This window comes from Lactuca serriola, chromosome 3, assembly GCF_051521515.1.
Source record: "Lactuca serriola cultivar US96UC23 chromosome 3, Lser_US96UC23_V15, whole genome shotgun sequence".
NCBI classification, from domain to species: domain Eukaryota; kingdom Viridiplantae; phylum Streptophyta; class Magnoliopsida; order Asterales; family Asteraceae; genus Lactuca; species Lactuca serriola.
Genome location: NC_136410.1, coordinates 219,948,376 through 219,972,719, shown reverse-complemented (window position 1 = coordinate 219,972,719; position 24,344 = coordinate 219,948,376). Strand labels below are relative to the sequence as shown.

The 24,344-nt window shown below is 40.6% G+C and overlaps 1 pseudogene; it reads right to left on the bottom strand.

Moving 5' to 3' along the window:
• Positions 1-22,362: 22,362 nt before the first annotated feature.
• On the bottom strand, positions 22,363-22,480 carry LOC145096545 (5S ribosomal RNA; annotated as a pseudogene).
• Positions 22,481-24,344: the final 1,864 nt, after the last annotated feature.

The window sequence follows — 24,344 nt, the reverse complement described above, 5'->3', positions numbered from 1 at the left end:
CTTACAATGCAATTACAACTGAAAAACTATGTTACTACATATTTCTAAGCAATTTATCATAACTCCTAAGTGGCAGCTTAAAACTCTAATCATTGAACCATGTGACCAAAATCCACTTTTTCATGATCAGACTCATCATGCTATTTCCTTGTTTCTCTTTGATTCTGCAAAACATCAAAATGTAACTTTACATCATGTAATAAGAATCAATAAATGGGAACTTAATAGAGTTAGATAATGAGCTTACTTGAAGTAGAACCATACAATTTGATTCTACCATCTCTTAGATCTCTCAGGTAGTCAGGGCAGCTTCACTTCCAATGTCCATTTTCTTGGCAATAGAAACAAACAGACTCCATTGGAATGGTACACGGGACAATCACAGACTTAGCCTTTCTCTTTGGTTCTTTCCCATTGGGATGAGAATACTTTTCTAGAATTCCAATGTTGCCATTGTCAATGTCAATGGAAGTTTGGGAAGTAGATCTTCCAATCAAACTTGCATTACCAGTGCGCCAAATCATTGCAGATTCAACAGCAATTAGAAAATAGGTAAGATCAATAAGGGTCACGTCGCGGTCTGTCATATAGTAACCTTTAACAAACTGACTATACGACTCACGAAGTGACTGATGAACCAAGTCAACGACCAACTTCCTTGACAAAACGACTCCTAACATTCCCAGCCTATCAGTGTGTGACTTCATCTCCAAGACATGTGCACACACATACTTTCCATCTTAGTGTATGCTAACCAATAGGGCTTGAGTCACCTTGAATTTTTCAAGTCTTTGAACTTGTGGTTCAGGGAGAATTATTTAACTAAGTCAATTCTGAACTCGACTTGTCGTTGCGGACGTAATCCCGACAGTTCTTTTGGAAAGATGTCGGGAAAGTCACGTACTACAGGAATGTTCTTCAGGTCTTTGGTTTCTTGGCTCGTATCAACAACGTGTACGAGGAATGCATGATATTCCTTATGTAAGTACTTCTAAGCTTGAATACTCAAGATGATACTAAGGCTCGTGTCGGTTTTGTCGCCATAGACTACTAGAGTTTCGCCAGACATCAAATTAAGGCGAATAGCCTTTTCATAACACATGATGTCGGCACAATGCAGACTCAACCAATTCATGCCGATAATGACATCGAAACTTTTAATTGAGACCGTCATGAGGTCGATTGTAAATGAATGGTTATCTAGAGTTAGAGTACATCCTACGTATATACTGGTAGTGCTCTCAGTCTTTCCGTTAGCCATTTCTACAAGGAACGGTTCTTTAAGTGTTCGTGATTTTTGCTTAATTAATTTAGCAAATTTTTGGTTCACGAAACTCCTCTCCGCTCCACTATCAAACAGAATGCATGCATAAAAGTTATCGAGGAGAAACATACCAGTGACCACTGTGGGGTCGGTAACCGCTTCCTCGTGGCCTATGTCCAAAACTCTGCCTACTCCATTGGCATTCCCTGCCTTCGGGCAGTTCCTCTTGTAGTGTCCCACCTCGCCACAACCATAGCAAGCCTGTCCCACACCAGTGTCGGGGACTTGGTTGATTGGCCTCGTCGGACTTTGCAAAAACGGGCAGTGTGCCCCTTCCTGTTGCAATTGGAGCACTATAATTCCCGGCAAGGTCCATTGTGGTGGAAGTTGCATTTGTTGCACTTTGGCAAGCTTTCAGAGTACTGCTTTATCAGAGAAGCAGCGACGGGTGCTATCGCGGCATGAACCGCCGCAACCTGCTTCTTTTTGGTAGCTTTTTGTTTCTTCTTGTCATCCCAGAACTTCCGCTTGTTGTCAGCGGCTTTGTAAGGTTTGAAGATGGCTAGGGTTGTTGTTGATGACGGGGTACGGACCCTATGGTCAATGAGCTGTTGTGCCAATCGCTTGACACTATCAAACGTAGCGGGGTTTGAGGATAAGACATTTCCCTGAAATGGAGGCACCAGCCCCCAGATGTACCTCTCTATTTTCTTTCCCTCAGTGGAAACCATGTCAGGACAGAGGGCTACCATCTCACTGAATCTGGCAGTATAGGAAACTATGTTGGAGCCCTTCATGGTTAGGCTCCATAGTTCTTGTTCTAACTTCTAGATCTCGCCCCTCGAGCAGTATTCCTCGATCATGAGGTCTTTCAGCGTTTCCCAACCCATATCATTTGCCACTATCAGGGTTAGTGACTTGACATGGCTATTCCACCATGTCAGAGCTTTTTCTTCGAAGGTGCAAGCAGCAAACTTGACCTTGGTCCCTACTGGGCAGGAGCAGATCTCGAAGATCGACTCCATCTTTTCGAACCATTGCAAGAGGGCAATGACTCCGCCAGTCCCTTTAAAGGGCTTTGGCTTGCAATTGTTGAAGTCCTTGTAGGAGCACTCTCTCGAGCGCACAAGGATTTCACCTTGAGTAGAATTTACAGGCGTTCCACCTCCGTTAGCACCAGTAGAATGATATTGAGCCATGGTTGTTGCCACAGCCGCAGCTACTACAGCATTTAGAGTTGCCGTATCGATTTGTGGAGGAGGTGGTGGTATTGGAGTTGGAATAATCAGAGGATTACGCCTTGCCGACTTGCAAGGAGGCATCTTTTAACTATAAGTTTATAAAGATGAACATGATAGTAAGAATCAATTGTAAACATAGTGAGAGTGATCCATGGGCTAAAATGACATAGTCCAACAGTTGAATGAGTGTATGTTTTGAAATAGAGACACAATAGAAGTGTAGAGAGACACATGAGTACAACTTTTCCAACAGGTTAGATATCTATCAATATTACTGGTATTATTGATGTAACAAGTTCGGGAAAAATGACCTAAGAGTAGGTCTTCCATCAAATCAAGATGGGAAAATTTTGACAGAAGTACGACCTAATCAAGACGTAACAGATCCAGAGTCTTTACAAAGATAGGAAATTAAACTAGAGTTTTACATAACTAAGTTATATCCAAAAAAAGAGAGTTGAGTAGGCTCTGTCTACGACGAGAACCACTAGAATGATTCCTTGACTCCGACAGACGATGCTCCATGTCCCTCATGCGCCTTTCAAACATTTCCTGACGAGCTCGAAGTTCCCTAACTTCAGCTTGGGATGCAGCTAGCTGTTGCTGTAGAGCTTCATTGGTTCTCCTAGACCTTTCCATAGCCACTTCGAGATGGCGAATGCGGACTGTGTTTGTTGGATTAGTGTCCAAGTCCATAACTATTAATTCCTTTAATCCCGAAATTAATTCCTAATTGGGAATCATATTATTAATTAGTATTTGATCAGAAATTAATTAGGAATTAATTTCGGGATTAAAGGAATTAATTAAAAGTACAGGTGTTGTTTTGTAATTATTTGATAGTTGAGACTTTGGGCTATTGGATCACCTTTATTAAGGCTTGAACGAAAATCCTAGAAGGATCTAGGAGTTTTCGTCCAAGGGCTTAAGGAAAGGAGTCCATGGACTTGCTTAGGCCCTAAGCTAAGGGATTAGGGTTTCAACCTTGAAACCCTAGCTAGCCTCAAGTATAAATAGCACCCTAAGGCACTAGAATTCGACCACTCCTGGAAAAACCCTACTAGGGCCGAATTTTGGAGCTTAGTACCTTCCTCCTCTCTCTCATATTCATCCTCTCACTCAAAGTGTGTTTGTGAGCCATTAGAGGTACTACACTTGTGGTACTTGCTTTCAAGAGCTAAGGAAATTCAAGGAACCATTTGTTATTGCTATATAACAACAAAAGGTATGTATTCTATTCTTCTTTGTGGATTTCAAAAATAGGAGTATCCCATGTTTCTTTTTGTGTTCATAAAGTTGTATGTCTAATAGTGAGAACATAGATCCAATTAGGGTTGCATGCACACGTAGGATTGTTTGTATAAAACCCATCAGTGTTAACGCCAAAATTGGCATCAATTTCCATGACTCGGTCGATGGCTGCCCGACCTTGCTCGACATTCTGAGCAATCCTACGGACTATGATGGGCAGGACTCAGTCAGCTGAGCCACCCTCGCTTAGGTTGTAAAAGCTTTGGTCCCCATTGTATGGTAAAGGTTGACCCTGCTCATCACTCCAGTGATTCAAGTTTGTTACCGACAAGGGTGTGGGACCTTGAAATGCTGGTCGGGGGTTGAGATTTGGGACTTGACCAACTTCGGGTAGGTTGTTGACTTCAGGATCGGAGTCAGAACCATCAGAAAAGCCTTATGCGAGGTGATCATCCAAAGGGATTGGATGGTCATCTTCCGGCTCATCTTCAAGCCATCCAGCATTGCCTTGATTTGGGAAGTACGGGTCGCCAGGAGGATGGAATCCAGCCATGATATCTACACGAGAATAAGGGATAAAGAAATAATTAATAAACTTACTAATTAGATAATTATAAGTTGATCTTTATCAGTTACTTCAATACTTGCATAGCGCATACCAGTTATATGTATTCAAAACAGGATAGACCTTCGAATAAGTGACCCTAACTCTAAACCCACAACCAAACAAGGAACAGGGAGTAAAGCAAAGATCACAAGATTCTAAGTCTATGACATCCTAGTTACATATAGCCTTAGCGTATCCACTTAGCAACTATTGACCTACTAATAAAGACCTTTTTAGTTCTCAGATAAGTATTATTGTAACACAAAATACTCCTATAGTATTTTAGAATTTTGTTTTGTTCTAAGGTTTTCATTGTAGTAGTGTTGGTAAGTTTTTAGACTTGTTGCCATATCACAACCATTCTTGGGCATATGCTAATCACTTCTCGGACCAGCATAGTTGATCAGGCTATGCCACTCCTAGAACTGACCATACATCCCCAAGCCTATTTGTGATATTCAACAATCGTAATACTTTTGTTTTGTCCTAGTGACACTGATTTTAGTATGAATGCAGGTTTGTATACTTAGTTAAATATTTTATTATTTAAAAGTATAAACTCTTGGTCCAGAGTATTTTAATCCCATTATGTTTATAGTTAGTATATCTTTTATGGGTTGATATACTCAATTCACTATAAACAATGCCCTGATACCAATCTGCCACACCCCAAAAGCGGAACGGCGGAAACGTTCTGGAGAGGAGGACGTCATGTACAATATCACAACACAAAATAATAGTAAACAAGCAACAACATCATCCATTGCATTAATAATGTATTTTAATAAAAGTGTGTTCTGTATAGTTTATAAGACACCAAAAATATGAATCAAAATAAAAGATGAATCTTGAAAGTGCTCCATCTTCACAAAAGCTGGCCTCGGTACCTGTCTATTGATGACCTGAGAATACAAGTTATTTTGAAAGAGTTTATCAGCTTTAAAGCTGGTGAGTTCATAAGCATTTTAGTGTCATTGTTTGTATGAAAATGTTCGTAAGTAATTCAATGTATGAGTTTGTAAATGTTTGTAGTAAAAGTTTGTATCTCCTAGAAAATCCTATATTTTCTACTAAAAGTAGCCTTCTACCAAGGCATCAAATTTGTTGCGAGTTTGTTCATTGTAAAAGTGAGTATTCCTCCCAAATGTGACTATCATTAATAAAATATAGTTTGTACATTACTGTTTATGTGAAGATCACAAAGTAAATGAAAAGGGGAAAATAATGAAGTACTGTAGTATTATGTTATAGTAACTACTACTGTACTAACTACCTTAAACCAATTGTTAATTAAGGTATAATGTGATATAATTGTAACCATACTTGATCGACCTAGTAAAACACGATGCTCGAAGACGTCAAAATGGTATGACATTCATCACCCGAAGACCTGCAGGTCCCACTGTAGCTAGCAATAAGGTGTAGGACAGTCAGTCCAGTATATATCTATACACGAATTCACACTCTACCTTTAGAAGATTCTGGTTACAAGACGAGCCATGACAGAGATGCCATGCCCCGAAGTAGTGCCTCACATTTATGTTATAGTATGTATGTATTGTATATACTAGTGTAGTGAATGTCCTCTCTGATTCTCATCATAATATGTTCTTTTGTATAGTATATAGTATGTATCGACTGATGCATGAACTGACTCTTTGTATGTTTCATTGTACTAGAAATTAGTAAGTAGTATACCCCTAAACTATACCTATTATAGTTTACTAGAATTGTTGTTTGAATGACTTAGAAAGCTTATACACCTTTGCTACCCAAAGGTGTTGGAACTGAAGTAAAAGCTTTATATCCACACATATATACATAATATATAACTAAGGATCAAACGACATTCAGACAAACAACCGAGTACTCTAAGTCCGCAACCAAACAAGGAACAAGAATTAAAGCGAGTTATCAGTCCAAAGTCCTTCAAACCTTACTTATATAACTATATATGTACTGGACATGGTTTTGACAATATATAAGTTTAAGGAATTGAAAGTAAAGGTTTGGTAACTAAGATCAGGTTTTAATAAAGAGTTTTAACATGTAAAAGAGTTTGATAATCATTTTGAAGTAGTTTTGTTGACAAAACAGTTAAAAGTATAGTAAATCCATTGGTTTGATAGTTATAAATCACATGTGATTGATATTATAACTGTAACAATTCAACTTGTATCCCCCCCCCCCATAAAAGCATTTAAAAACATTTAAAAGGTTGATTAAGGGGTATGAACTCACATGTAGTGAGTGATGCGACTGTAAGATCGGTCAAGGAAGTTGAGTGTTAATTGTGGACTTGAGCACAAATGAATCCTATTAACCATATAATGACATATATATATATATATATATATATATATATATATATATGTATACAATTAGTGCTTGTAACAACTATTATTGAATTGGGGCCACCTTAGGGACTAGTAAACACTTATATTGAAGTGTTACAACCATATACGATTGTATATAAGGGGTATATGGCTATACAAGGGAGTGTATGGTCAAAATATACCATTTGTGTGTGTGTGCGGCCAGGGTGTGCGGCCATGGTGTGAGTGCAGCCGCACACTCCCCATGAAGTGTGTCAAAACATATTTTAAGGCCTTAGGAGTCATCTAGGAAGGTTTCTTACTTCATGCTTTAGCCTTATATGGAGTTCATTGCCATTTTAGGACCTAAAAAGGGTGTGTATGGTTGCACATGGTGTGTGCGGCCGTACACATGGTGTGTGCGGTTGTACACTTCTGAAGATCATGATATTTGGTGTTTTTCATGTATATCTTCAAGTGTTCTTGGCATATAACAAGTTATGATAAGTGTATAAACGTTATAAAGGCTTGAAAGCGTGATTAGGGTCCAAAAGTAGTGTGTGTTCTTGGTGTTCTTGACTAAAAATGGATGTTTTCAAGGATCAAAGTAAGGGGAAGGCCATTTGAGGTCGTGTATTAATGAATCAAGGAAGCAATACTCACTTGGTTTGAAGATTTGAAGAGAAATGTGGATGATACTTGAGAGAAAACGAGTTCCAGCTTTGAAGGAGTGGTAAAAGTGTTCATAAATGACTAAGGGTCATATATATAGGTGGGAGTGTAAGGCTAGAATGGGTGTGCGGCCGCACACACTTGTGTGTGGCCATACACTCAAGTGTGCGGCCGCACACTCCATGTGTTGGAGTGTTTGGCCCGAATGTGCTTGATATGCATCGTGTTATCCCATTTTTAGGTTCCTACCTTGATTGTACTAGGTTTAGAACACTCAAATAGACCCTAAAAAGCGTTAAAAGATAGCAAAATGAGTCTAACTTTGATTGAATTGATCTATTGTACGAGATAGAAATTGTGGGTTGTCACACTATGTTACATTTATATTCAATTGTTAGGATACTGCACAATGAAGTCATCCGTCTCCGAACGTTTCCACCATCTGGTCTGGGGGTGCGACATCTTAATATTCTGCATTATGTCTTTGTGATTAATGTTGAATATTGTAATTATGAGTTTACTGAGTTGGGACCGGAGGGTCCCACTGAGACGCATTGACCGGAGGGTCTATTTGAGTTATAGCCTAGAGTGGCTAATGAACTATGTGTGTGGTATTTTAGGGTACTCACTAAGCTTTGTGCTTATCGTGTTATGTGTTATGTGTTTCAAGTACTTCTAAGGATCACGGGAAGGCGTCGGCTTGATTGTACACACGCATCAGTGATTGAGTTATGATTTGGAGGATCCTGGAGTTTTGATATATGAACAGTTTTTGATATAAAATTTGAAAATTTGACATTGTGACATTTTTGATTTTATTATTGAGATAAATGTGTTTTTAAATTGAAAATTTTGGTTTGAAAATTTACGTCGTTACAAGTTGGTATCAGAGCCTTGGTTTGAGGGATTCGGATGCACCTCCGGGTGTGTTTGGACTCAAACTGAGGATTTGAGAAGAATTTTCAAAGGAAAAGAATTTTTCCAAAATGAGAAAGAGTTTTAAGAGAAAACAAGTTGAAGTGTAGTGTACAATCAGCCAAAGCCCGAACGGTGATTTCCCTAAATACCCTTACTTTTGTGTTATAAGATATTTATGAGATATTTTGTTAATATTGCATGCTAGAGGGTAGGATAGGTATTTCATATTCTAGGGCTAGAGTTGCCTGATTTGTGATGCCTTAGCCTAGGAGATGTTTTTTATCAGTGTTATATGTTATTTGCTTGAGTATGTGCTGAGTTTTGAGTCGGGAGATAATCTAGGAAGAGATACTTAGATGAGCTTAAGAGGGGTCTACTGAGAGAGTAGTCTATGATTCGTGAGATATAGAGTATTTGTGAATTAGAATCCCAAGAGGAGGACTTAGGTGACTACAGGTGGGGTGTGGAAGGTAGTATTGGGCCTGTACTACTAAAAGCACCCGATCTATGTGCAATCCAAGTAAGAATCCTTAGGATGCTAAGGAGCAAGTAGGGATGAGTAGTCGAGTGTGAGTATGCTTGAGTGAGTCTCTGATGATTTTGTGTTGTGTTTCAGAGTCATCATGGTAGGTACATGCCACACCCCAGAGAGCAGTAGAGTTAGCGATGATGAGATTCACAGGATGATTCACGACGAGGTGGTCGCAGCCATACGTGAGGGTATTTCGGAGATGTTTGGGTCTATTAAAACCACTTTGATCGAGACGTTTGATGAGCGATGTGTTGCAGTTTTGGAGGCGGATGTTGTTGCAGCCACCGCAGCTGTCGCTGCTGCCAGGCCACAGGGAGGTGACTCGTTGTTGTATCGGGAGTTCAGCAACACGAAGCCACCAGAGTTTGATGGGACTCAGGATCCAATTGCTGCGATGAGATGGATCTATGATATCGAGGGGTGTTTCTTCACTAGTTCATGCCCATAGAATTTGAGGGTATGGTTCGCGCTGAACTAGCTTCGCTTGGGAGCGAAGGACTGGTGGAAGTTTGTGACGGACAGTTTTACTCCTGCAGAGCATGCTGCAGTGACTTGGTAGAGGTTTATTTTGATGTTCCGAGATGAGTATGTTCCCCCGGTGGAGAGGGAACGGTTGGCCCATAACTTTATGTCTCTCAGGCAGAAGACAGAGTCGGTGACTATTATTACGCGGATGTTTCACGAGAGGGCATTGTTCTGCCCTGAGCATGTGTCGACTGAGCAGGCACACATGAGCCGGTATTTGAGCATTCTGAGGAGGCATATCCGAGAGTTCATGGCGAAATCTTCTTATCGGAAATTTGTTGAGCTTCAGGCAAATGCCAGGAGGAGGGAGATCGAGCTGGAGACTCAGGCCTGGGAGGATGCGGAGTCTCACGGGAGAGATCGGCGGTCGACGCAGTCGTAGCCGGCAGCCAAGTGGGCTAAGCCCGCTGATTCGAGATCACGAGGCCAAAAGGGCCGCACTTGTAGCAAGTGCAGCAAGAGTCATGAGGGATCTTGCCAGGCGGGGATTTGCTACAAATGTGTCAAGGAGGGGCGTATGACGAAGGATTGCCCCAAGGGATTTGCAGTCTATTTCCTCTGCAATCAGACCGGTCATCGGAAGGCCGAGTGCCCTTAGCTTGTTCATGGATCAGCCCAGGATTCCGCTCTTGCTGCTTTGCGTACTACTGATGTTCGGCCGGTGAAGGCCGAGGTTCTGAAGGCTCGTGGGAGAGCTTTTCAGCTGACAGCGGAAGAGTTTCGCGCAGCACCTGATGTCGTGGATGATATGCATTTCCTTATTTATTTATTCTGAGATTTATTGTGCTTATTCTGTGCTATATTTAGGTACATTTCTTGTGAGTTCTATACCTGCTTTAGTGTTACTCAGGTGTGAGTCGATCCTTCGTGTCTTTAGCTTTTAGTCATCACACCAGTATCCAGCGTGACGCTTTGAGTCGACCTCTGAGGGTTTCTATATCAGATGAGCATGCGACTTTTGCTACCGATGTATTCCGAGGATGTGTGTTGGAGATTTTTGGTGTCAAGTTTCCGATTGACCTGGTACCGATCGTGATGGTGATGTATGTGTCATCGTGGGCATGGATTGGTTGAGCCGATGTGGAGCAGTGATCAACAACGAGCGTTAGTTGGTGACTATACGAGACCCTAGTGGGGGAGTGCTTATAGTGTATGGCGAGGGTACCAGATTTGGCTCAGCTTTCTGCTCTGCTGTCAGGGCGAGGCAGAGTTTACAGCACGATTAGATGGGTTCCTGGCATACATGATGGATTCGCGGATTGTGTCAGAGAGGCCGAGTTCTATCTCCGAGGTTCTGATAGTGTGCGAGTTTCCTGATGTTTTTCCCGAGGATTTGCCGAGTATGCCTCCCGAGAGGCAAGTGGAGTTTCAGATTGATTTGGTTCTGGGAGCGCCACCTATCGCCAAGATACTTTATCGCCTAGTGCCACCAAAGATTCAGGAGTTATCGTCACAGCTTCTAGAGCTGTTGGGGAAGGGATTTATTCGACCGAGTAGCTCGTCGTGGGGAGATCCAATCCTTTTTGTCAAGAAAAAGGATGGTTCACATCGAATGTGCATTGATTACCGGGAGTTGAACAAGTTGACGGTAAAGAACCATTATCCACTTCTAAGGATCAATGATTTATCTGATCAGCTGCAGGGGGCATCTTGGTTTTCCAAGATTGATTTGAGATCCGGATATCACCAGATGAGAGTATGCGAGGAGGATATTCAGAAGACGACCATAAGAACTCATTATGGGCATTACGAGTTCGTGGTGATGCCTTTCGAGCTCACCAACGCACCGGCGACATTCACGGATCTCATGAACCCGGTGTGCAGGCCTATGTTGGACCAGTCGGTAATCGTGTTCATCGACGATATCTTAGTATATTCGAGATCCAGAGACCAACATGAGGAGCATCTGCGAGAGGTTCTTGGGGTTTTAAGGTTAGAGAGGTTGTATGTCAAATTCTCCAAGTGTGATTTCTGGTTACGAGAGGTCACATTAATTAGAATGGGATATTGGTCGATCTGGCCAAGATTGAGGCGGTTATGCGGTGGGAGGTGCCGAGATCCCCATCCGAGATCAGGAGTTTTCTAAAATTGGTCGGCTACTATCGGAAATTTATCAGGGATTTCTCCAAGATTGCGGATCCTCTCACCAGGTTGAACTTACTTTTGTTTGGGGGCCTGAGCAGCAGGCATCATTCGAGACACTTCGCCAGAGATTATGCGAAGCTCCGGTGTTAGCCCTTCCAGAGGGAGTGGAGGACTTTATGGTGTATTGCGATGCGTCTATCTCAAGGATGGGTGCAGTGTCGATGCAGAGGGGTCATGTGATAGTATATGCGTCAAGGCAGCTGAATCCTCAAGAGATGAGGTATCCCACCCATGATTTGGAGTTAGGGGCGGTAGTGTTCGCCCTCAACATTTGGCGTCACTATCTTTATGGTGTTCGGCGTACCATATTAACGGACCACAAGAACCAGAAGTATCTCATGGATCAGCTTAACCTAAATATGAAATAGAGGAGGTGGTTGAATGTGGTGAAAGACTATGACTGCGAGATCTTGTACCATCCAGGCAAGGCTAATGTGGTAGCTGACGCCCTCAGCCATAGAGTAGAGGGATGCGAAGAGAGATTATTGGTGGCCCTGTATGAAGAGGGACGTGGCTTAGTTAGTCGAGAGGTGCTTGACCTGCCGTCGGGTTAAAGCCGAGCACCAGCGTCCTCATGACAAGTTGCAGCCACTAGAGGTTCCTCAATGGAAGTGGGAACAAATTTCCATGGATTTTATCACCAAATTGTCAAGGACCGCACGGGGTGTCGACGTGATTTGGGTGATTTTGAACTGGTTAACAAAGAGCGCTCACTTCCTTGCTATTAGTGAGAGCTCTTTTGCAGAGAGACTGGTTGAGATATATGTAAGAGAGGTGGTAGATCGGCATGGAGTGCCAACATCGATAGTGTCAGATCGGGATGTGCGCTTTACTTCCAGGTTCTGGAAGAAATTTCACGAGGAGTTGGATACGCGATTGCACTTCAGTAATGCCTACCACTGTCACACCCCAAAAACCAAAGGCGGAAACATTTATGGGGCGGACTCCAGGTTGAGTATCAAATCCAATGAACATAGTAAGCAAATTAAACAACCATTACATCACATATAAAAGTTTACATTTGTTCAAAAGTAAGTTGTACAAGTGTGATACATAGTATATATGAACAAAAGAAAGACGTGTCTTCTTCGCACTCCGTCTTTGCCAAAAGAGATCATCGGGTACCTGTCTAATGCGGACCTGAGAATACAAGCAGTTTGAAAATCAGCATAAAGCTGGTGAGTTCATAAGATGTTTGTTTTTTGAAAAAGGTACCAGTTTCCTTTAGTTTTCTGAAAAGGTTGTTAACCAAGAAAATCTCATATTTTCTTATGTGAAACAGTTTAGTTATCATATGTTACCAATTCGATTACATGTTATATGTTACCCCAGGAAAATCCCATATTTTCCTAATAGTTTAGTTATCCATTATTACCTAATTCGTTTATGAGTTGTTATGTTCTCCCAAGAAAATCCCATATTTTCCTAAGTGTAAGTTCGGTTGAATATCATAGAGTATAGTTTAATACATAAAACTATATATTGAAAATCATGGGATTACTATCCCGAACTAGATGTAAGATAGTTTGATATACATGAAACTATGGATAGATATAGATTGAAAACCATGGGATTATCATCCCGTACTAGATATAGATTGAAAACCATGGGACGTTCATCCCGTACTAGATATAGATTGAAAACCATGGGATTATCATCCCGGACTAGATATATATTGAAAACCATGGGACATTCATCTCGTACTAGATTAGATTTAAAATCATTGGATTATCATCCCATACTAGATATATGTTAAGAACCATGGGACTATCATCCCGCACTAGATACAAAATTTATAGACTAAAAATAGACACAGAATCAAATCAAAAACCAAAACCAAACTGTGAATAAACTTATATTAATACGTATTGTGAGTCGGGTAACCATGCTGATACGACAACGAGACCTCCTTGACGCTTTTCAGACATCGGACGATATCCAGAATTTGTCACCCCAGGCGTGCCCGCCAATAGGTAGCTAGCAGTTAAGGTGTGGGATTGTCAGTCCTGAATAGATCTATTCACAAATTCCACGCTCTCCCTCCAGGAGACTCTGGTTACACTTCCGGGGAGGACTTACTGATAACCCAAAGGGTAATGACGAAACTCACAAGCTAGTACTACATTATTCATGGAGTTCGCATACGATATCAAACATACTAATCATTATGAACATAATACTGTGAAAACAGTTATATATGATGAAATTATCTGGCAATATATTCTAAATTAAACAGAGATAAACTTAATCAGACATAGTTTATCTAATAACTTTACATATATCAATACGCGTTAAACAAGAACTAAAGATCCCAAATTATTCCCATAATAATTTAATTGGTTTGATTGTTTCCTTTACTGAAATTCATATAGTTATAATTGATAAAACATCCCTTATGCTTAGCATAATACATAAGGGGTAAAAATATTTATAAGTTTGCCAGATATTTATTGAAATAAATCAATTTAAGGTTTTGAAAACATTTCTATTTTGCTTGTATTCCCCCCCCCCCCCCCTGAAAACATTGAAAAACCATTGAAAAGGGGTAGGGGTATGAACTTACCGGACGAGGAATGTGTCTGCTTGGATCCTAAACGTCAATTCTGGGTTTGCAAACGCACGAGGTTCCTATATAAAATGAAAAGATACACATTTTTATCTAATTAGGACTTAAATTATTTATTTGTTAGGGAAAAACACTCCTAGTTGCGGAAACACTCCCTTACAAGTGTTTGGAAGGACCCGGGTGGCATTTGAAGACACATAAGGCTTGGATATGGAGTTTACTCTTCAAGAGTAAACTCTTACTAGAGTTTTCGGCCCTAATGACATATTACCCATGAGTTTACAGCCGTAAACTCATGGTGAGGTACTTTTGGTTGCTAAATGGCTTCATATCACATGGATAAATTAGCTAGGATTACATCTAGGGCATTGGGATGAATTAAACTCATTTAAGGACCATTTATTGGAGTTTACGGTAGTAAACATGGAGTTTACGGCCGTAAACTCCCCCTCACACTAAATCCTTGATGTTTTGGTTCCTTAATTAATCACATGTGATTCCAAATAATTCTACAAGCCTTGTATGTAATTTAGGGTGACTTTTGACATGGTTTTAGGAGCTTACGGCCCATGACTCCACCTCATGGCCGTGAACTCCTTAGGGGATGTTTTAATATGTTTTAAGGTCCTTAACTTGATTGTGGTCACTTCTAGAATTTACCCCAAGGCTTATGGTGTGTTTAAGTGGCATCTTAACACATTAGAAGGAGTTTACTCCCCATGGAGATGAGTTTACGGCCCAAGCATGTTCTTGGGTAATAAACTCATGTTTACTCCTCAAAATTGAAGTTTAATGTGTTCCAAGTCCCATTCCATAATCCTATAAGTCATATCTAAGCCTCAATGGTGTTTTGGAGGGGTTTAAAGGCTTAAATACCCCCTTTATATGTGTTTACGGCCGAAGCATGTTCTTGATCCGTAAACACATGAACAAGGTCCTAAATCATGATTAAATCTCGAATTTGAAGGCCAAAGATGATATACTAGGAGTTAGGGAAGATACCTTGGTGATTAGAAGCCTTAATTTGATGATTTTGGACCCTTAAACTTGATTTGAGGAGAGAGGTTAGAGAGAGAGAGAGAGAGAAAAAAAAATCTTCAAATGGAAGCTTAAACCCCTTTATATAGGTTCTATGATTTGGACACGGAGGAATTCTACCCGATACCGACATTAAACGGGGCTTTTGGTCACACCCGATTAAGTTGTCGTAACCCGGCGGGGACGTTTCTAAAATTTCTCAAATAAACATTTTGGGCCAATTTCATGAGTTCCTAAGGGGTTTGGACGCTCATGAGATTAAAGTAAACATATAACTTTAAATAATTTAGCCCAAAAACGAAATCGGAACGAATTGATAAGGGCGGATTTTTACGGGTAGAATGAGTTTCGGCGATAGACAACTTCGGGTTGTCACAACCACCCCCAGACAGACGGGCAGAGTGAGCGGATGATTCAGATGCTCGAGGACATGCTTCAAGCATGTGTTATGGACTTCGGTGGAAGTTGGGACACATATATGCCATTGGTTGAGTTTTCTTACAACAACAGCCACCATTCCAGTATTGGTATACCTCCTTTTGAGCTTCTTTATGGGAGGAGGTGTCCAACACCAATCTGTTGGGGAGAGGTGGGGCAGCGAGTGATGGGTAGCACTGAGATAGTGCTCATGACGACTGAGCAGATTCCACAGGTCAGACAGAGGTTACTCATGGCCCAGAGTCGCCAGAAGAGTTACGCAGACAGGCGAAGATCCGAGCTTGAGTTTCAGGTTGGAGATTTTGTCCTCCTGAGGGTATCCCCGTGGAAAGGGGTGATCCGATTTAGGAAGAAGGGCAAGTTGGGGCCCCGATACATCGGTCCTTTCAGGATGACCGCCAGATTGGGTAAGGTAGTGTACCTTTTGGAGCTACCTGCAAAGTTAAGTCATATTCATAACACCTTCCACATGTCTCAGCCGAGGAAGTGTGTAGTCGATGAGACGGTAGTGGTGCCATTAGAGGACATTCAGGTGGATGCGATCCTGAATTATATTGAGAGACCGATTGCGATCTTGGATCAAAAGGTGAAGGTTCCGAGGAACAAAGAGGTACCCTAGTTCAGGTCCAGTGGCAACATCGGAGAGGGTCCGAGTTGACTTGGGAGCCGGCGTCCGAGATGCAAAAGCAGTATCCAGAGTTATTTCCAGATCATGACTTCGAGGCTGAAGACATCCGTAGATGTACATTTACCTCTGTTGCTAATAGTTGGGTATAGTAATAGTTAGTCCCTTAAAGTATACCTGTAATGGTATCAACTGTAGACATCCGAGGATGTGAATTTACCTCTGTAGATAACTGAGATTCTAGGAATGGTTAGTCCCGCAAAGTATCCTTTGGTACTAGGATATTATGTCCAGTTTATCTCGTCGATTATGTGATTGTATCACAAAATAAAGATAAGAAGGGGAATTATATAACAGTATCTATACATATGATATGTAACAGTAACCCATCATATAATATCTACGTAACGGACTCCATGTAAAAGTATCCAACTAGGGATATATGAACGTATACCTTTGCTACCCAAAGGTATTGAGCTGACTAAAAGGAACTATTATGTCCATATATGTATACATGATATATAACTAAGTATCTAGACGACCTTCGGACGGATACCCGACACCCGCCAGACCACATCCCAACGGGGAAAAGGAAATAGAGTAGGTTAGCCTTCCTAAGTCCTTTAAACATTACTTATACAACTATAAATATATAGGCATGCTTTCAATAGGGTATCTATGTAAACGTATCTATGTAAATGTACTCATGTAAATGTACTCATGTAAATGTATCCATGTAAATGTACTCATGTAAATGTACTCATGTAAATGTATCCATGTAAATGTACTCATGAAAATGTATCCATGTAAATGTACTCATGTAAGCGTATCTATGTAAACGTACTCATGTAAGTGTATCTATGTAAACGTACTCATGTAACATGTAATGTATTAGTAGAGAGTCATGAATGAACTGACTCTTGTGTGATTCCTTGTACGTGGAATAGTAAGTAGTATCTCCTAATTAACTATACCTATAATAGTTACTAATGGTGTACATGTATAAGTGAAGTATGCCTTTGCTACCCAAAGGTACTGAACTGACTGAGGAAAACTTTTATGTCTCTATATGTATACATGATATATAACTGATAGTTAAACGACCTTCGGACGGATACCCGATACCCACCAGACCACATCCCAACGGGGAAAAGGAAATAGAGCGGGTTAGCCTTCCTAAGTGCATTACTTATATAACTATACATATACAGGCATGCATTTGATAATATAAAAGCATAAAAGAAATTTTGTAAAACCTTTGAAAAAGATTAATATCTAAGAAAAGATCGACTTGATGTCAGTTTATAAAACGGTTTGAAAGTATTTGTTTGATAAAACAGTTTAAGTATAAAGAAACCTTTGTTTGAAACACAATTGTAAAAGAGTTTGAAATGAAACATACAGTGTATAATGAACAGTTTAATAAAGAGTTTTAAACATATAAAACGTTTATGCAAATCATTTGAAGAAATCCGTTTGGTAAAACGGTTAATGTATAGTAAATCCATTTGCATGTTAGTTATTAATCACATGTGATTGATATAATAACTAACATGATTCAACTTGTATTCCCCCCCCCCCCCCATAAAGCATTTAAAAACATGTAGAAACATTTAAAAGGTTAATTCAAGGGGTATAAACTCACCTGCAGTGAGCGGATCGGAAGGACGTGTCGGATAAGTGCTTGGTGTCAAGTGAAGACTTAGACACACAATGATCCTAATTACATATGAAGACATATGTATATAAACAATTAGTGATTTTAACACTAATTAATCATGTAAAAACATCCTATTGCGAGGAAAACACTTTGGTCAAGTGCTAGGAGGCTATCGGGTTGCAACAAAGGAGTGCAAAGCCTCATACGGGAGTTTATGGTCCAAAGACCATGTGTGTTGGAGTTTACGGCCCAGGGGAGTAAACTCCTGGCCATAAACTCTCAATTGGTCACCAAAAGTGTAACGCCCGTAGATCAGGGCTAGTCAATTTAGAGACGATAGGTGTCAAAAATGAATTTTTGATGAAATATTATTTAGAATGAATAATCTTAACTAAGTTGTAGTATATGTTACAAGGATTCCGTACATATAAAGAACGCCGAAATCCGAGTTATAACGAAGAAGTTATGACCTGTCGAAGTTTCGTGACAGAATCGGCACGACACAGCGCGACGTAAAAAGTGAATTTATGTTAGAGTGATATTTAGCCTTAGCAATCTAAATGAAGGTCGTATAATACGTTAAACCATGAGCGTGCATAAAAAGAACGCCCAAATCTGACTTCGTAAGAGGAAGTTATGATTTTTCTAAGTTTCGACTTAGCGGTATGCAGCCCGAAATACTCGATTTGAGATCGAGCGGTTTTTAGCCGAAACAATCTAAACGAGAATCGAAGATCTCGTTGTTGGTATCGAAGCGATGAAAAGTTAGGCAAGAACGGACATCAAACGAAGAAGTTACGAATTTATAACGAAGTTTTCCTGTCCGGGCCTACTAAAAATAAATAATAAAAATAAAGTCAAAATTAGCCGACGAAGTCTAAACGAAAGTTGTAGAGCGTGGTCTCACCTACGCGTGGATATAAAGAACATCGAAAACGGAGTTTGTATGAAGAAGATATGAATTTCCGAAGTTTATTAAATAATTAATATTTAAATTTAATTATAAAACCCGGTATTATCCGAAGGGGGAGTCACCGGGCATATCCGAAGTACGCCCAGCGTACTGCTGTACGCCCCGCGTACAACGAAGCATGATGACCTTCGCACTCGAGTTCTTCGGATGACGAACGCAATGACGATTTCGGACCAGTACGCCCCGCGTACTCCGAGGCTCCAGCCTCCTATAAATAGGATGTGAGGGTTCCGGGCTTATTTGCTCATTTCTCCTCGTTTTTGTGCCGAAGCTCTGCGTGTAAACCCCCGAAGCCATCCCGACACCCCAGATCTCATATCCAAGTTAAGAAGGAAGTTTTACACTCCCGAGATCCCGTGAAGTGCGATTCCCGAGCCGAAGCTCTGCCCGCGAGAAGTCCGGTTTTTGTGGAGATCTTCCAGATCTACCGAAGAATACTACTTCTGCAAGTCGTAGTGCTGTCCGATCATCTTCTGATCAAGTGAGTGTATACTACCTTTCATAAACACGATAATAATACAAGTATGGTTCGAGTGTATTAAGTATATTGTTGTTTATATGTGTGGGTGTGTAGTTACTTTCTTTTAACACATAAACATGAAGTATTTGTTATAAAATACGTGCTATGTGTTTATATATTGTTGTTTATTTGAGATGAGTGTGGAATAGATGTTTTATATAGTTTTTAAATGAGTTAAACTGTATATGTATTTTATATCTACAAATATGTTGGGTAGAACATGGGTAGATGAGATAGTTGGTATGTGATAAAATGATGAGGTATGAAAGATTATTAAGAATGATATTGGTAGATGCACCAATTAAAGAATGTCATAAAACTAGCAGATGCGGTTGAGAACAATATCGGTAGATGCACCAAGTAGTGAATGTCGTGATCTTGGCAGATGCGCCAAATAGAGATTGTCATAACAATGGTAGATGCGCTTATAGGATAATCTTGGCAGCTGCGCTTATAAGATAATGTCGGCAGATGCGCCTAAAAGAGAATGTCATAAACCTGGCAGTCGCGCCTCATAGTGTATGACGTAATCCTGGCAGAGGCGCTTAAAGGATAATGCTGGCAGATGCGCCTTATATAGCAATGGAAGTTTGTGTAAATTCCTTAGGTCAATCCTTAGGAATGAATGAATGACGAGTAGTTGAATTCCTAGGGTAAAATCCTAAGAAAGATAATAGGGATGGGTAACTGAGTTGATTGTTTGATGGTTGAATATAATAATTATATTATTGTGGGTTGAAAACCCTATATGCTCACCAGGCTCCCAAGCTTGACCCACTCAGTTTTCTTTGCATTACAGGTAATGGCACAAGAGTATAAGTTGGTGGACTTGACGAGAGATTTTGGATTATAGGCCAGTAGTTATGAATAACTGTTGTAAGGTCTATTTTATATTGTTTATACTTTTGGTCTGTATCGGAACATGACATCCCGAGGTTTTATTATTTAATGAAAATACATTCTCTTTGAGAAACGTTTTGATAAATGGTTATCATATTTTACTTTGGGAACAAATTCCGCAACCGTTTTCTTTAAACGATCACTCTGATTTATAAACAAAGTATAAACAAATCGGTCTTTTCTGGCCGTGAAAATGGGGATGTCACAAAAAGTGGCTTAAAACTCTAAGGGCTTAAGTGGTTAAGTGTTCCAAAGCTTTAACCAAGTGTTTGGGTGGGTTTAAGGTCCTAAAATGACCTAGTATGGTGTTCACGGACCTGGGACCACTCCCCTATGAGTTTACGGCTGTAAACTCATGGTAAGGAGTACCATTTCGTGTATTGGAGTCCCTAGTTCAATGGTGTAAGGTTCTATGCTAATATCCAAGGCTTACTAGGGTGTTAGGGTGTCATTTGCACCCTTAAAAGGGGTTTACGGCCCAAGAACATGCATTGGCCGTAAACTCCTTGAATCCCTTGATTTCTTATGTTTTCTAAGCTCTAAACATGATTAACCTAGTGTATAATGAGTTGGATCAAGAGTACATACGATCTCAGAGCTTGAATGGTCGGTTTTGGCCAAGAACACTAGTGTGTGTTCTTGGTGTTCTTGGTGGATCTTGAAAATCTACAAAATGGAATGATTTCACAGATGAAATCATGTAAGATTACTAGATCATCTAAGATATCAACTAGTTAGGGCAAGAAACTTACGAGTTTTGAAGATCGGGGACGAAGATCGGGATGGTACTTGAGAGGATTTGGGCCAAGGAAATGAAAGAAATGGACAAATGGCCTTCATCTTCACCATATAAGGTGAGTTTACGGCCCACATGGAGTTTACGGCCGTAAACTCCCATGTGGTGGCCGCGAACTCATGGTTAATGTGCTTAAGGCTCGGTCTTTGTGCTATAAATTTAGCAGATAAACCCCGACACTTCTTCCTTAAGTGTACAAGGCTCAGAACTCTCAAACGGACTCTAAATTGTGATGAATGATAGCAGGAATGAGTTTGACTTTCTATTGACTTGGTATGTTGTACAGAATAGAAATTTTGGGTTGTCACATCATCCCCCTGTTAGAGGGAATTTCGTCCCGAAATTAGAATTTTAAGTAAGGAAGTAGGCATGAATGATCGAGTCAAGAGGTGCGGATACTTCCTAATTGATTGCTTCTCATGCACATAAGTGAAATTTGGTCCTCGGTTGGTATCCCAACGAACCTTCACTAATGGGAGGCGGCGTTGCTTCGTCCGCTTGACCTCTCGGTCGAGGGTCACTATGGGCCTTCTACGAAGGCGAGGATCTCGTCGAGTGGGATTACGAGAGTCCTGACAGAAAGGTATGTTTTTCAAGTTCGATACGTGAAGGTTAAGATGTACGTTACTAAGTTCACGGTGTAAGCTGGGTTTGTGAGATACAGGACCGATTCTGGCAAGAATCTCGGAGGTCTTAACTATTTTGGATTTAGCTTACCACGCTTTCCGAAGCGTATTAAGCCTTCCCATAGTGAGAATTCAAAAATAATTTGGCCTCTCACTTGGAATTCCAAGGTTTTCTTCCTCTTGCTTGTCTTCCCAGTCAAGGGCCACTCCCTTCTGAGTCAAATTCATAAGAGGTTTCGTGAATCGTGAGGAGTTCTGGATGAACTCTCGACAGTAGGTCAGCGAGACCTAGAATTTGGCGAAATCTCGTCGGTGTCTGCGGTGTTGACAAATTCTTAGCGGTTTTGACCTTTGGAAAGGTCCTCAAGAATTCCTACATCACTAATAGTGTGTCTTAGGAATTCGACTCTTCAATTCTAAAACTCGTATTTAGAGAACTTCGCGTAAAGCTGCTCTGGTCGTAAGTTTCCATGGTTCATTGTAGATGCTCTTTATGATTTCCTTCTTACCTATTCATGAAGTTCATGATTACTACAGGCGTATTGGTCCTATCCGAGGGGTATCACTACGGCTCGTAGTTTCCATATCGAGTTTGGAAGATTGTCCTAAGAACATCCTTCACTAACACTCGCAGCTGGTGATATTCGGATCTCAGGTCTGTTTCTGAAAGGTAAATAGTTCTTTCCGGTTGGTCAACCGACTCATCTATGCGAGGCAGAGGGTAATGATTTCTAATGGAAGTCCTGTTGAGTTATGCACCACGCGGACTTCCCAAATGTTACCCATACTAGCACTACTCTCGCCCATGAACGCTTAACTGCAGAGTTCTGATGGGATCCAGTGTATTAGTGATGGTATGATCGCACCCACTGAATTCTGTCTTCTTGAAGAATAAGACCAGAGCTCCTAAAGGTGAGAAGCTTGGTCTTTTCATTTTGTTGCTGAGTAGTCGTTAAACAGTCCGGACGATTCTTGTAACATTTTGATTCTGGCCAAGAGGGGAGTTATTATACATAAAAACTTAGCTTATACACGTTATGATATAACCAAGACGGGGCGGATAATAAGATGTGTGATTCTACTCTAGTCCCACATCACAAAGAGGAAAAGAAACTAAGTTAGAAATCTCACATTCTATTGTCTACCAGGTCTTCTTTATATATAACTCGGGAATGTATAAGCAAGGAAAGTCACAATAATAATCTTCTTACGAATCTATTTCGATGAACTAAGATTTCCTAGTAAAGGCTACTATTGACCTTGGATGTACGCCGATCATTTAATGAAAAAGTAAGAGTATGATCTCGAAGGTTTGACCTACATCCTTATGATGCAGTCCTAGTACGGAATGGAAGTATGTTTAAGAAGGTCCGACCTACATCCCTATGATGCAGTCCTTAGCAAGGAGTAGAAGTAAGTTCGTAGAATGGTCTCAAGACGTTTGTCGTTCAAGCCGAGGTATTATAGGTTAGTGGATAACATGATCCAACCTTTGAAAGAGGCTTGAAAATGATTCCGGAGTTAAATTACTATAGTCCAAAGACTTGACTATAGCAAGTTTCAGATAGACTCCAATGAAAGTGTGATGAGAGTATTTCAGCCAAAAGCGTGACACGAAAGTTAGCCGACAGTCAATATCATCGATGTTTAAGATGTAATAAGTTCGGTAAAATTGACCCTGCAGTAGGTCTTACATCACATCTGTAGTAGAAAAAGTCCTTGACGGCATAAAGGTCTATCTAAAAGAACTTTCAGTACAAGGTAGTCACATAGGAAAGTGCTACACAGAACATAGACAGGAACACGGTTCTTTAAAACAAAGAAGGAAAGTAAAGTATCTCTTAACGGCGACGGTCACCCCTATGGTGAACCCTTAGTTCAGCTAGTTGACGTTCCATATCAAGTAGGTATCTTTCGTACATCCTCTGACGTACTCAGAGCTCTATGACTTCGGCTCGAGTTTCAGCCAGGGCTTGCAGTAGGGTTTCATGGTTTCTCTCAGATCTCTCGTGAGTGTTTTCAAGGCGATTGGTACGGAGGGTATGTATTCTCGCATTGGCATCAACCTCTGCGATACGTTGGAGAGTCGTCATGCCCTAAATTTTGCTTCGGGCACCTCTACGGATCAGGATTGGTAGAACTCTGTTTACTGACCTCCCTTCGTTTACGTTGTAGAAGCTTCGGTCTCCATTAAACGGCGTAGACTGATCTTGATCTTCGCTCCATGTTTCCAAGCATCCTACCCAAGGAGGCGTCGGACCATGAAAATTCAGACAAGGGTTAGGATTTGGAATGGGAGCTACATTCAGGTTCGGATTTAACACCATCCGAAAGGTCTTCATCATGGTGATCATTCAAAGGGATAGGATGATTATTCTCTGGTTCTTCTCCACACCATCCAGCAATGACTTCGTTCGGAAGGTACGGGTTGCCGTGGGGATGGAATCCAGCCATGTTATCTACGCGAGAGTTGGAGTCAAGAAGTAGTTATTTAGACGAACTAACTAGATAATTATAAGAAGATCTTTATTAGTTACATCACTATTTGTAAAGTGCATACCGATTTTATGTAATCAAACAGGATAGGCCTTCGAATAAGTGACCTTAACTCCAAATTCACGAGGAACAGGGGTAAAGCAAAATTTCACAGATTCTGAGTCTATATCATCCTAGTTACATATAACCTTAATGTATCCATTTAGCAACTATTGACCTAGTAATGAAGATCCTCT